This window comes from Genypterus blacodes, unplaced genomic scaffold (assembly GCF_046128005.1).
Source record: "Genypterus blacodes isolate CSIRO-AG114 ecotype Tasmania unplaced genomic scaffold, CSIRO-AGI_Gbla_v1 ptg000192l_1, whole genome shotgun sequence".
NCBI lineage: Eukaryota > Metazoa > Chordata > Actinopteri > Ophidiiformes > Ophidiidae > Genypterus > Genypterus blacodes.
In genome coordinates, this window is record NW_027466992.1 from 98,989 (window position 1) to 112,926 (window position 13,938).

General features: G+C 46.0%; 4 non-coding genes across 4 annotated transcripts; all 4 read left to right on the forward strand.

The window, feature by feature from the left end:
• The first annotated feature begins 29 nt into the window (after positions 1-29).
• On the forward strand, positions 30-135 carry LOC143015244 (U6 spliceosomal RNA). The gene has a single exon (XR_012965401.1). It is a non-coding gene; the product is annotated as a U6 spliceosomal RNA (small nuclear RNA).
• Positions 136-3,303: 3,168 nt separating this feature from the next.
• On the forward strand, positions 3,304-3,409 carry LOC143015239 (U6 spliceosomal RNA). Its single transcript, XR_012965396.1, has one exon. It is a non-coding gene; the product is annotated as a U6 spliceosomal RNA (small nuclear RNA).
• A 3,169-nt stretch (positions 3,410-6,578) lies between these two features.
• Positions 6,579-6,684, forward strand: LOC143015241 (U6 spliceosomal RNA). The gene has a single exon (XR_012965398.1). It is a non-coding gene; the product is annotated as a U6 spliceosomal RNA (small nuclear RNA).
• A 3,168-nt stretch (positions 6,685-9,852) lies between these two features.
• On the forward strand, positions 9,853-9,958 carry LOC143015245 (U6 spliceosomal RNA). Its single transcript, XR_012965402.1, has one exon. It is a non-coding gene; the product is annotated as a U6 spliceosomal RNA (small nuclear RNA).
• Positions 9,959-13,938: the final 3,980 nt, after the last annotated feature.

Below are 13,938 nucleotides of genomic sequence, written 5' to 3' on the forward strand. Positions count from 1 at the left end.
CATGTTGTGAAAGTTCTCTCTCCATCATTGTGTTTCTTCGGAAGCACATATACTAAAATTGGAACGATACAGAGAAGATTAGCATGGCCCCTGCGCAAGGATGACACGCAAATTCGTGAAGCACTCCACATTTTAACGTTTTTAGCTCAAAAGAAAAATTAATTCAATCATTCTTTGTTTACCTCCGGTTTGGTTCCTTGGTGAGACAGCGCCACCCCACTTGCATGATCACTATTCAGGCCGAGAGCGGTACTGCAGCTTTTCACATTCATACATAAAACAAGCACGTCACATACACAAACCATCACAAGTGCATCAAAAGTGAACCAGCTGAGGTTTAGGAGACACACCTGACACATTTCCCCCAAAACAGACGTTGGCAAACATACACAGCACTCACTTACATCCGGTTAGGTTCAACGGTCCAACAGCGCCGGTGAGCGGGCGCGGCCTTTTAATTGACTGAGCCAATGTCGCTCTACAAACGAGCTAAGCCAATCTCGCTCTCCCCAAACTACTTGGAACTGCCCGTCGACTTACCTGTTCAAGCAGACTTGCCCGTTCAACGTAAACTTGGGATTTAACTGTCACTTGGAACATCAACTATCCATCTTCCCCTTCCCACCCCCTCTGGATGACAATCTTCTCGGGGTCCTCTAGCGGGCGCGCCGCTGAACTGCAGGCCGTTTCGTCCCGACTTTCGAGCCGGGCCGTGAGAACTTTCTTCAGCTGGCCGTGTGAACTTTCTTCGGCTGGCTAGCGCCCGCCCCTCCACGTGGAATGTTTGTTATTGTTGTTGTCGCGAGCGCTCAGCTGGTGGTGGGGGAGCGCTCACCGGGGAGCGCATTATTATTATTTGAGCGACCGACCGACTGTTGTCAATTGTGACTTCTAATGAATTTTATTTCAATAATGTTGGTGCTGCTGTATTGGTTGGTTTAACAATGTGTTGTCCTAATAAAGACGACGTTTGACCAAGTGATTTCATATGGAAGAAAATATGACCCAATGCAGCCAGTTGGTGGAAAGCAAGATTATTATTATTATATTGTGACAACATTTTGGCCAAAATCCACAATGCAGAGTGCGCACACAATGAGGCTGGATAAATTATACAAATACAATAATACAATCAAATCCTCTGCAGAGTAGAGGTGGGGTGTAGATTCAGTATTTGCCATCCTGTTGGCACTGCTTTTGTGGTCTGTTGCAGCGGAGGGTGCGGAAAAACCAGATGAGCTGATGGTTAAAGAAAAGTACATGTTAAAGCATTTACTGTCCGACGGCTTACATCTACTCCCAATGGTTTCAATAACAATAACGGATTGTGTGGTTTGTCATCGTTTGCCGTTGATCATCGAGAAAACACCGAAAGCAAAATGTCTGATTGCAGCTTTCTGATTCCTTCTTCAAATGTCCTTGAAGTCTTTTATGGTGGCTTGTTACTTTTCATTCTTCTATATTTTAAAGCACTGCCTTCACGAGTTACTTTGGCAGTTCGTAGATTACGTTCGGCATCGTCCACTTCATCTGGATAGCACACGTCTTCATATAGTGCTCTTCTCTTTTCTGCTTCTCCATATTCTGTCTCAAGTTGCGCTATGGGACACCTGCAGCTTGTTATCTTTCTTCCCCCGTGCTTCTATGGTCGAGGAGCAGAGCAGACTGCATGACCCCCTCCACGCTGTACCTCCCCACCACGCAGAAACTTTATGTGAAAGATGTCATCTTGCAACCAGCGTCTCTACTGGTCATGCAGCGTCTGCCCAGTTTGTCCTGGTTCGCCTCAATCTACCCAACACATGTTTACGGCAGAGTGGACCAGACCAAAGCCACCACATCACACCCATCTTCAAGGAAGTCCTCAAGATTGGGTCCACCAGAAAATGATCGTGTCGTGGGTGATAATGATTAGAAAACAGTGAAACGAACTCAACATAGACAGGTTGATACGAAGCAACCCCCCCCATGAAATAAGATATATTTGTTTGTAACCGAGTCCTATAAATCAAATCAACCAGTTACAGAACTCCCTGTAAACGATTCAGGAGACAAAACAGAATAAAGCAATCGACTGCAGTCACACTGGAATCTGCGCACTTGTAAACATTGACGTTACTGGCATAAAACAGAAGGTTTCCCTGGACATTGTAGGGCTTGAAAAACACACTCACAACAACAATATTCTACATGCTCACAACTTCTATTGCAGCGGGCAACGGGTGGTTATAGTCTTTCAATTTACCCATTGTAACCACTGTCGTTCATTGTATTCTTCAATGAATAATCCCTTATCCTACCTGTATTTGTTCATTCCATTCTTCCGTAGCAACACACATCAAGTTTGGGAAGAACACAACTTTAGTCGTCTTTTCTTTGTTCTGGTTCACCACACTCGATCACTACTACGCCTAGCCGCCGGGGGAGTGGCATGGGGGTCCCCCTGAATATCGCGCCGAATGTGCATGCACTAACCCAGTAGGCGCTGCTTTGGCATCGTGAGAATTGTGTGAACAGCACGCTGTGTGTTTAGTGTGGACTTTCTGATTCGAGTAGGTCACTCCGTGGTAGTGCAGCGCCATCACCGCTAGATGGCACTCCAAGACCGATTTGCACGATGTGAGGGGAATCAACTCCACTTCTTTTGGCGTGTTGTACGTCCCGGAGTCATACTCAGCACTAACACACGTTAAGCTCAGCATAGAGTTAGAGTCAAAAGCAATCATCACACGATGGTTTAAATTACGTAGTAATGCAGAAATCCGCACTATTTTGTCTCCTACCATCGTAGCCGTCCAACCGTCGGTGCTGACGTCACGCATGGGTATTATAGTTTTCCCGCAGTGCCCACACAGCGCGCGCGCGAGGTCAGACTGGACCGAGATTCTTAACATGTATGTATTGTAACTGTTAGGTCAGAGAAAATTCTATTCTAACCTCTATTCTATTCTAAAATCACTGTTGTGACTTGGTCGGTTTGGATGGCGTCATGATCGTTGTTTATTACGCTGTACAGACTGTTTCACATTACGTCACTCTGGATGGCATGCCTCATCATCGTTTACTGTAGAATCTGTTTTACGTCACTGTTAAGACATATGATGTACACATGATACAGCAATTGTGGCAAATCAGTGCCATGTGTTTTTGGGGGGTAAATCAGTGCCATATGTTTGGTATAGTTTGCAGGTTGAGTTAAAAACGTGTTCCCCAGCCCCGGCATGATCCAGACGTCTCTACCAGAACCTCGAGTGGACGATTATTGGTCCCAGTACATGTTGTGAAAGTTCTCTCTCCATCATTGTGTTTCTTCGGAAGCACATATACTAAAATTGGAACGATACAGAGAAGATTAGCATGGCCCCTGCGCAAGGATGACACGCAAATTCGTGAAGCGTTCCACATTTTAACGTTTTTAGCTCAAAAGAAAAATTAATTCAATCATTCTTTGTTTACCTCCGGTTTGGTTCCTTGGTGAAACAGCGCCACCCCACTTGCATGATCACTATTCAGGCCGAGAGCGGTACTGCAGCTTTTCACATTCATACATAAAACAAGCACGTCACATACACAAACCATCACAAGTGCATCAAAAGTGAACCAGCTGAGGTTTAGGAGACACACCTGACACATTTCCCCCAAAACAGACGTTGGCAAACATACACAGCACTCACTTACATCCGGTTAGGTTCAACGGTCCAACAGCGCCGGTGAGCGGGCGCGGCCTTTTAATTGACTGAGCCAATGTCGCTCTACAAACGAGCTAAGCCAATCTCGCTCTCCCCAAACTACTTGGAACTGCCCGTCGACTTACCTGTTCAAGCAGACTTGCCCGTTCAACGTAAACTTGGGATTTAACTGTCACTTGGAACATCAACTATCCATCTTCCCCTTCCCCCCCCCCTCTGGATGACAATCTTCTCGGGGTCCTCTAGCGGGCGCGCCGCTGAACTGCAGGCCGTTTCGTCCCGACTTTCGAGCCGGGCCGTGAGAACTTTCTTCAGCTGGCCGTGTGAACTTTCTTCGGCTGGCTAGCGCCCGCCCCTCCACGTGGAATGTTTGTTATTGTTGTTGTCGCGAGCGCTCAGCTGGTGGTGGGGGAGCGCTCACCGGGGAGCGCATTATTATTATTTGAGCGACCGACCGACTGCTGTCAATTGTGACTTCTAATGAATTTTATTTCAATAATGTTGGTGCTGCTGTATTGGTTGGTTTAACAATGTGTTGTCCTAATAAAGACGACGTTTGACCAAGTGATTTCATATGGAAGAAAATATGACCCAATGCAGCCAGTTGGTGGAAAGCAAGATTATTATTATTATATTGTGACAACATTTTGGCCAAAATCCACAATGCAGAGTGCGCACACAATGAGGCTGGATAAATTATACAAATACAATAATACAATCAAATCCTCTGCAGAGTAGAGGTGGGGTGTAGATTCAGTATTTGTCATCCTGTTGGCACTGCTTTTGTGGTCTGTTGCAGCGGAGGGTGCGGAAAAACCAGATGAGCTGATGGTTAAAGAAGAGTACATGTTAAAGCATTTACTGTCCGACGGCTTACATCTACTCCCAATGGTTTCAATAACAATAACGGATTGTGTGGTTTGTCATCGTTTGCCGTTGATCATCGAGAAAACACCGAAAGCAAAATGTCTGATTGCAGCTTTCTGATTCCTTCTTCAAATGTCCTTGAAGTCTTTTATGGTGGCTTGTTACTTTTCATTCTTCTATATTTTAAAGCACTGCCTTCACGAGTTACTTTGGCAGTTCGTAGATTACGTTCGGCATCGTTCACTTCATCTGGATAGCACACGTCTTCATATAGTGCTCTTCTCTTTTCTGCTTCTCCATATTCTGTCTCAAGTTGCGCTATGGGACACCTGCAGCTTGATATCTTTCTTCCCCCGTGCTTCTGTGGTCGAGGAGCAGAGCAGACTGCATGACCCCCTCCACGCTGTACCTCCCCACCACGCAGAAACTTTATGTGAAAGATGTCATCTTGCAACCAGCGTCTCTACTGGTCATGCAGCGTCTGCCCAGTTTGTCCTGGTTCGCCTCAATCTACCCAACACATGTTTACGGCAGAGTGGACCAGACCAAAGCCACCACATCACACCCATCTTCAAGGAAGTCCTCAAGATTGGGTCCACCAGAAAATGATCGTGTCGTGGGTGATAATGATTAGAAAACAGTGAAACGAACTCAACATAGACAGGTTGATACGAAGCAACCCCCCCCATGAAATAAGATATATTTGTTTGTAACCGAGTCCTTTAAATCAAATCAACCAGTTACAGAACTCCCTGTAAACGATTCAGGAGACAAAACAGAATAAAGCAATCGACTGCAGTCACACTGGAATCTGCGCACTTGTAAACATTGACGTTACTGGCATAAAACAGAAGGTTTCCCTGGACATTGTAGGACTTGAAAAACACACTCACAACAACAATATTCTACATGCTCACAACTTCTATTGCAGCGGGCAACGGGTGGTTATAGTCTTTCAATTTACCCATTGTAACCACTGTCGTTCATTGTATTCTTCAATGAATAATCCCTTATCCTACCTGTATTTGTTCATTCCATTCTTCCGTAGCAACACACATCAAGTTTGGGAAGAACACAACTTTAGTCGTCTTTTCTTTGTTCTGGTTCACCACACTCGATCACTACTACGCCTAGCCGCCGGGGGAGTGGCATGGGGGTCCCCCTGAATATCGCGCCGAATGTGCATGCACTAACCCAGTAGGCGCTGCTTTGGCATCGTGAGAATTGTGTGAACAGCACGCTGTGTGTTTAGTGTGGACTTTCTGATTCGAGTAGGTCACTCCGTGGTAGTGCAGCGCCATCACCGCTAGATGGCACTCCAAGACCGATTTGCACGATGTGAGGGGAATCAACTCCACTTCTTTTGGCGTGTTGTACGTCCCGGAGTCATACTCAGCACTAACACACGTTAAGCTCAGCATAGAGTTAGAGTCAAAAGCAATCATCACACGATGGTTTAAATTACGTAGTAATGCAGAAATCCGCACTATTTTGTCTCCTACCATCGTAGCCGTCCAACCGTCGGTGCTGACGTCACGCATGGGTATTATAGTTTTCCCGCAGTGCCCACACAGCGCGCGCGCGAGGTCAGACTGGACCGAGATTCTTAACATGTATGTATTGTAACTGTTAGGTCAGAGAAAATTCTATTCTAACCTCTATTCTATTCTAAAATCACTGTTGTGACTTGGTCGGTTTGGATGGCGTCATGATCGTTGTTTATTACGCTGTACAGACTGTTTCACATTACGTCACTCTGGATGGCATGCCTCATCATCGTTTACTGTAGAATCTGTTTTACGTCACTGTTAAGACATATGATGTACACATGATACAGCAATTGTGGCAAATCAGTGCCATGTGTTTTTGGGGGGTAAATCAGTGCCATATGTTTGGTATAGTTTGCAGGTTGAGTTAAAAACGTGTTCCCCAGCCCCGGCATGATCCAGACGTCTCTACCAGAACCTCGAGTGGACGATTATTGGTCCCAGTACATGTTGTGAAAGTTCTCTCTCCATCATTGTGTTTCTTCGGAAGCACATATACTAAAATTGGAACGATACAGAGAAGATTAGCATGGCCCCTGCGCAAGGATGACACGCAAATTCGTGAAGCGTTCCACATTTTAACGTTTTTAGCTCAAAAGAAAAATTAATTCAATCATTCTTTGTTTACCTCCGGTTTGGTTCCTTGGTGAAACAGCGCCACCCCACTTGCATGATCACTATTCAGGCCGAGAGCGGTACTGCAGCTTTTCACATTCATACATAAAACAAGCACGTCACATACACAAACCATCACAAGTGCATCAAAAGTGAACCAGCTGAGGTTTAGGAGACACACCTGACACATTTCCCCCAAAACAGACGTTGGCAAACATACACAGCACTCACTTACATCCGGTTAGGTTCAACGGTCCAACAGCGCCGGTGAGCGGGCGCGGCCTTTTAATTGACTGAGCCAATGTCGCTCTACAAACGAGCTAAGCCAATCTCGCTCTCCCCAAACTACTTGGAACTGCCCGTCGACTTACCTGTTCAAGCAGACTTGCCCGTTCAACGTAAACTTGGGATTTAACTGTCACTTGGAACATCAACTATCCATCTTCCCCTTCCCACCCCCTCTGGATGACAATCTTCTCGGGGTCCTCTAGCGGGCGCGCCGCTGAACTGCAGGCCGTTTCGTCCCGACTTTCGAGCCGGGCCGTGAGAACTTTCTTCAGCTGGCCGTGTGAACTTTCTTCGGCTGGCTAGCGCCCGCCCCTCCACGTGGAATGTTTGTTATTGTTGTTGTCGCGAGCGCTCAGCTGGTGGTGGGGGAGCGCTCACCGGGGAGCGCATTATTATTATTTGAGCGACCGACCGACTGTTGTCAATTGTGACTTCTAATGAATTTTATTTCAATAATGTTGGTGCTGCTGTATTGGTTGGTTTAACAATGTGTTGTCCTAATAAAGACGACGTTTGACCAAGTGATTTCATATGGAAGAAAATATGACCCAATGCAGCCAGTTGGTGGAAAGCAAGATTATTATTATTATATTGTGACAACATTTTGGCCAAAATCCACAATGCAGAGTGCGCACACAATGAGGCTGGATAAATTATACAAATACAATAATACAATCAAATCCTCTGCAGAGTAGAGGTGGGGTGTAGATTCAGTATTTGTCATCCTGTTGGCACTGCTTTTGTGGTCTGTTGCAGCGGAGGGTGCGGAAAAACCAGATGAGCTGATGGTTAAAGAAAAGTACATGTTAAAGCATTTACTGTCCGACGGCTTACATCTACTCCCAATGGTTTCAATAACAATAACGGATTGTGTGGTTTGTCATCGTTTGCCGTTGATCATCGAGAAAACACCGAAAGCAAAATGTCTGATTGCAGCTTTCTGATTCCTTCTTCAAATGTCCTTGAAGTCTTTTATGGTGGCTTGTTACTTTTCATTCTTCTATATTTTAAAGCACTGCCTTCACGAGTTACTTTGGCAGTTCGTAGATTACGTTCGGCATCGTCCACTTCATCTGGATAGCACACGTCTTCATATAGTGCTCTTCTCTTTCCTGCTTCTCCATATTCTGTCTCAAGTTGCGCTATGGGACACCTGCAGCTTGATATCTTTCTTCCCCCGTGCTTCTGTGGTCGAGGAGCAGAGCAGACTGCATGACCCCCTCCACGCTGTACCTCCCCACCACGCAGAAACTTTATGTGAAAGATGTCATCTTGCAACCAGCGTCTCTACTGGTCATGCAGCGTCTGCCCAGTTTGTCCTGGTTCGCCTCAATCTACCCAACACATGTTTACGGCAGAGTGGACCAGACCAAAGCCACCACATCACACCCATCTTCAAGGAAGTCCTCAAGATTGGGTCCACCAGAAAATGATCGTGTCGTGGGTGATAATGATTAGAAAACAGTGAAACGAACTCAACATAGACAGGTTGATACGAAGCAACCCCCCCCATGAAATAAGATATATTTGTTGGTAACCGAGTCCTATAAATCAAATCAACCAGTTACAGAACTCCCTGTAAACGATTCAGGAGACAAAACAGAATAAAGCAATCGACTGCAGTCACACTGGAATCTGCGCACTTGTAAACATTGACGTTACTGGCATAAAACAGAAGGTTTCCCTGGACATTGTAGGACTTGAAAAACACACTCACAACAACAATATTCTACATGCTCACAACTTCTATTGCAGCGGGCAACGGGTGGTTATAGTCTTTCAATTTACCCATTGTAACCACTGTCGTTCATTGTATTCTTCAATGAATAATCCCTTATCCTACCTGTATTTGTTCATTCCATTCTTCCGTAGCAACACACATCAAGTTTGGGAAGAACACAACTTTAGTCGTCTTTTCTTTGTTCTGGTTCACCACACTCGATCACTACTACGCCTAGCCGCCGGGGGAGTGGCATGGGGGTCCCCCTGAATATCGCGCCGAATGTGCATGCACTAACCCAGTAGGCGCTGCTTTGGCATCGTGAGAATTGTGTGAACAGCACGCTGTGTGTTTAGTGTGGACTTTCTGATTCGAGTAGGTCACTCCGTGGTAGTGCAGCGCCATCACCGCTAGATGGCACTCCAAGACCGATTTGCACGATGTGAGGGGAATCAACTCCACTTCTTTTGGCGTGTTGTACGTCCCGGAGTCATACTCAGCACTAACACACGTTAAGCTCAGCATAGAGTTAGAGTCAAAAGCAATCATCACACGATGGTTTAAATTACGTAGTAATGCAGAAATCCGCACTATTTTGTCTCCTACCATCGTAGCCGTCCAACCGTCGGTGCTGACGTCACGCATGGCTATTATAGATTTCCCGCAGTGCCCACACAGCGCGCGCGCGAGGTCAGACTGGACCGAGATTCTTAACATGTATGTATTGTAACTGTTAGGTCAGAGAAAATTCTATTCTAACCTCTATTCTATTCTAAAATCACTGTTGTGACTTGGTCGGTTTGGATGGCGTCATGATCGTTGTTTATTACGCTGTACAGACTGTTTCACATTACGTCACTCTGGATGGCATGCCTCATCATCGTTTACTGTAGAATCTGTTTTACGTCACTGTTAAGACATATGATGTACACATGATACAGCAATTGTGGCAAATCAGTGCCATGTGTTTTTGGGGGGTAAATCAGTGCCATATGTTTGGTATAGTTTGCAGGTTGAGTTAAAAACGTGTTCCCCAGCCCCGGCATGATCCAGACGTCTCTACCAGAACCTCGAGTGGACGATTATTGGTCCCAGTACATGTTGTGAAAGTTCTCTCTCCATCATTGTGTTTCTTCGGAAGCACATATACTAAAATTGGAACGATACAGAGAAGATTAGCATGGCCCCTGCGCAAGGATGACACGCAAATTCGTGAAGCACTCCACATTTTAACGTTTTTAGCTCAAAAGAAAAATTAATTCAATCATTCTTTGTTTACCTCCGGTTTGGTTCCTTGGTGAGACAGCGCCACCCCACTTGCATGATCACTATTCAGGCCGAGAGCGGTACTGCAGCTTTTCACATTCATACATAAAACAAGCACGTCACATACACAAACCATCACAAGTGCATCAAAAGTGAACCAGCTGAGGTTTAGGAGACACACCTGACACATTTCCCCCAAAACAGACGTTGGCAAACATACACAGCACTCACTTACATCCGGTTAGGTTCAACGGTCCAACAGCGCCGGTGAGCGGGCGCGGCCTTTTAATTGACTGAGCCAATGTCGCTCTACAAACGAGCTAAGCCAATCTCGCTCTCCCCAAACTACTTGGAACTGCCCGTCGACTTACCTGTTCAAGCAGACTTGCCCGTTCAACGTAAACTTGGGATTTAACTGTCACTTGGAACATCAACTATCCATCTTCCCCTTCCCCCCCCCTCTGGATGACAATCTTCTCGGGGTCCTCTAGCGGGCGCGCCGCTGAACTGCAGGCCGTTTCGTCCCGACTTTCGAGCCGGGCCGTGAGAACTTTCTTCAGCTGGCCGTGTGAACTTTCTTCGGCTGGCTAGCGCCCGCCCCTCCACGTGGAATGTTTGTTATTGTTGTTGTCGCGAGCGCTCAGCTGGTGGTGGGGGAGCGCTCACCGGGGAGCGCATTATTATTATTTGAGCGACCGACCGACTGTTGTCAATTGTGACTTCTAATGAATTTTATTTCAATAATGTTGGTGCTGCTGTATTGGTTGGTTTAACAATGTGTTGTCCTAATAAAGACGACGTTTGACCAAGTGATTTCATATGGAAGAAAATATGACCCAATGCAGCCAGTTGGTGGAAAGCAAGATTATTATTATTATATTGTGACAACATTTTGGCCAAAATCCACAATGCAGAGTGCGCACACAATGAGGCTGGATAAATTATACAAATACAATAATACAATCAAATCCTCTGCAGAGTAGAGGTGGGGTGTAGATTCAGTATTTGTCATCCTGTTGGCACTGCTTTTGTGGTCTGTTGCAGCGGAGGGTGCGGAAAAACCAGATGAGCTGATGGTTAAAGAAAAGTACATGTTAAAGCATTTACTGTCCGACGGCTTACATCTACTCCCAATGGTTTCAATAACAATAACGGATTGTGTGGTTTGTCATCGTTTGCCGTTGATCATCGAGAAAACACCGAAAGCAAAATGTCTGATTGCAGCTTTCTGATTCCTTCTTCAAATGTCCTTGAAGTCTTTTATGGTGGCTTGTTACTTTTCATTCTTCTATATTTTAAAGCACTGCCTTCACGAGTTACTTTGGCAGTTCGTAGATTACGTTCGGCATCGTTCACTTCATCTGGATAGCACACGTCTTCATATAGTGCTCTTCTCTTTCCTGCTTCTCCATATTCTGTCTCAAGTTGCGCTATGGGACACCTGCAGCTTGATATCTTTCTTCCCCCGTGCTTCTGTGGTCGAGGAGCAGAGCAGACTGCATGACCCCCTCCACGCTGTACCTCCCCACCACGCAGAAACTATATGTGACAGATGTCATCTTGCAACCAGCGTCTCTACTGGTCATGCAGCGTCTGCCCAGTTTGTCCTGGTTCGCCTCAATCTACCCAACACATGTTTACGGCAGAGTGGACCAGACCAAAGCCACCACATCACACCCATCTTCAAGGAAGTCCTCAAGATTGGGTCCACCAGAAAATGATCGTGTCGTGGGTGATAATGATTAGAAAACAGTGAAACGAACTCAACATAGACAGGTTGATACGAAGCAACCCCCCCCATGAAATAAGATATATTTGTTTGTAACCGAGTCCTATAAATCAAATCAACCAGTTACAGAACTCCCTGTAAACGATTCAGGAGACAAAACAGAATAAAGCAATCGACTGCAGTCACACTGGAATCTGCGCACTTGTAAACATTGACGTTACTGGCATAAAACAGAAGGTTTCCCTGGACATTGTAGGACTTGAAAAACACACTCACAACAACAATATTCTACATGCTCACAACTTCTATTGCAGCGGGCAACGGGTGGTTATAGTCTTTCAATTTACCCATTGTAACCACTGTCGTTCATTGTATTCTTCAATGAATAATCCCTTATCCTACCTGTATTTGTTCATTCCATTCTTCCGTAGCAACACACATCAAGTTTGGGAAGAACACAACTTTAGTCGTCTTTTCTTTGTTCTGGTTCACCACACTCGATCACTACTACGCCTAGCCGCCGGGGGAGTGGCATGGGGGTCCCCCTGAATATCGCGCCGAATGTGCATGCACTAACCCAGTAGGCGCTGCTTTGGCATCGTGAGAATTGTGTGAACAGCACGCTGTGTGTTTAGTGTGGACTTTCTGATTCGAGTAGGTCACTCCGTGGTAGTGCAGCGCCATCACCGCTAGATGGCACTCCAAGACCGATTTGCACGATGTGAGGGGAATCAACTCCACTTCTTTTGGCGTGTTGTACGTCCTGGAGTCATACTCAGCACTAACACACGTTAAGCTCAGCATAGAGTTAGAGTCAAAAGCAATCATCACACGATGGTTTAAATTACGTAGTAATGCAGAAATCCGCACTATTTTGTCTCCTACCATCGTAGCCGTCCAACCGTCGGTGCTGACGTCACGCATGGCTATTATAGATTTCCCGCAGTGCCCACACAGCGCGCGCGCGAGGTCAGACTGGACCGAGATTCTTAACATGTATGTATTGTAACTGTTAGGTCAGAGAAAATTCTATTCTAACCTCTATTCTATTCTAAAATCACTGTTGTGACTTGGTCGGTTTGGATGGCGTCATGATCGTTGTTTATTACGCTGTACAGACTGTTTCACATTACGTCACTCTGGATGGCATGCCTCATCATCGTTTACTGTAGAATCTGTTTTACGTCACTGTTAAGACATATGATGTACACATGATACAGCAATTGTGGCAAATCAGTGCCATGTGTTTTTGGGGGGTAAATCAGTGCCATATGTTTGGTATAGTTTGCAGGTTGAGTTAAAAACGTGTTCCCCAGCCCCGGCATGATCCAGACGTCTCTACCAGAATGTGCCCGTACATCTCCATGGCCATCTGGTTTAATGTGTGCACATCTTGGCTTGCGTAGCCGCGCCGCCGTCGCTCAGTCCGCTGCCCAGACTGTACGTCAGTCGTGGCACGCGCCGCGTCCTCATTCCACGCCGCCAGCCCGTCCAACAGGTACATTTGGAAGTGCAAGCCATTTGCACTCGTGCCTGTAAGAATCAGAATAGCTTTATTCGCCAATGAAGTTTACACTTAAGAGGAACATGCTCTGGTCCTTGGTGCGAACATATAACATGTAAAAAAAAAAAAAGACAAGTATCAAACATATTTGATGAGGGCACTCTGAGGGCAAACTGCAGGGGGGCTGGGTCGTTGAGGGATTTCAGGTGGAGGGGGGCAACAGGCGCTCAGAGCAATGGGTCTGTAGTCGTTAAATCCAGGGGTCCCTTTGGGATGAGGATGAAGGCTTTGAAGCTGGCTGGTACATGGCATGTCTCCAATGAGGTGTTAAAGGTGACGGTGAACACCTTTGCGGGGGTTCTGTCTCGTGAACAGCACCTTAACATCCCTCTCTAGAGGTGAGAGGGTCATTGACGAGGTGGGTGTGAGGGCCATATGTGAGGAGGTGGAGGGTCTGCTGATAGCTGTAGGTGTCGTGTGGGACGGTGTCAGCACTAACAGCTTGGCCATCAAAGCGACAGTAAAACTCATTCAGCCTGTCAACGAGGCACAGATCATTTAGAGACCGACAGGTTTATAGTTAAAGTGACAGGCTTCCACACAGATGCATTGCTCCTTCAGTTTCTCTGAGTACCGTTTCTTAGCATCTCTCATGGCCTTGCTAAATCTGTACTTAGCCTAAGGAGTAACTGTTAGAAAAATGTCGATTGAGT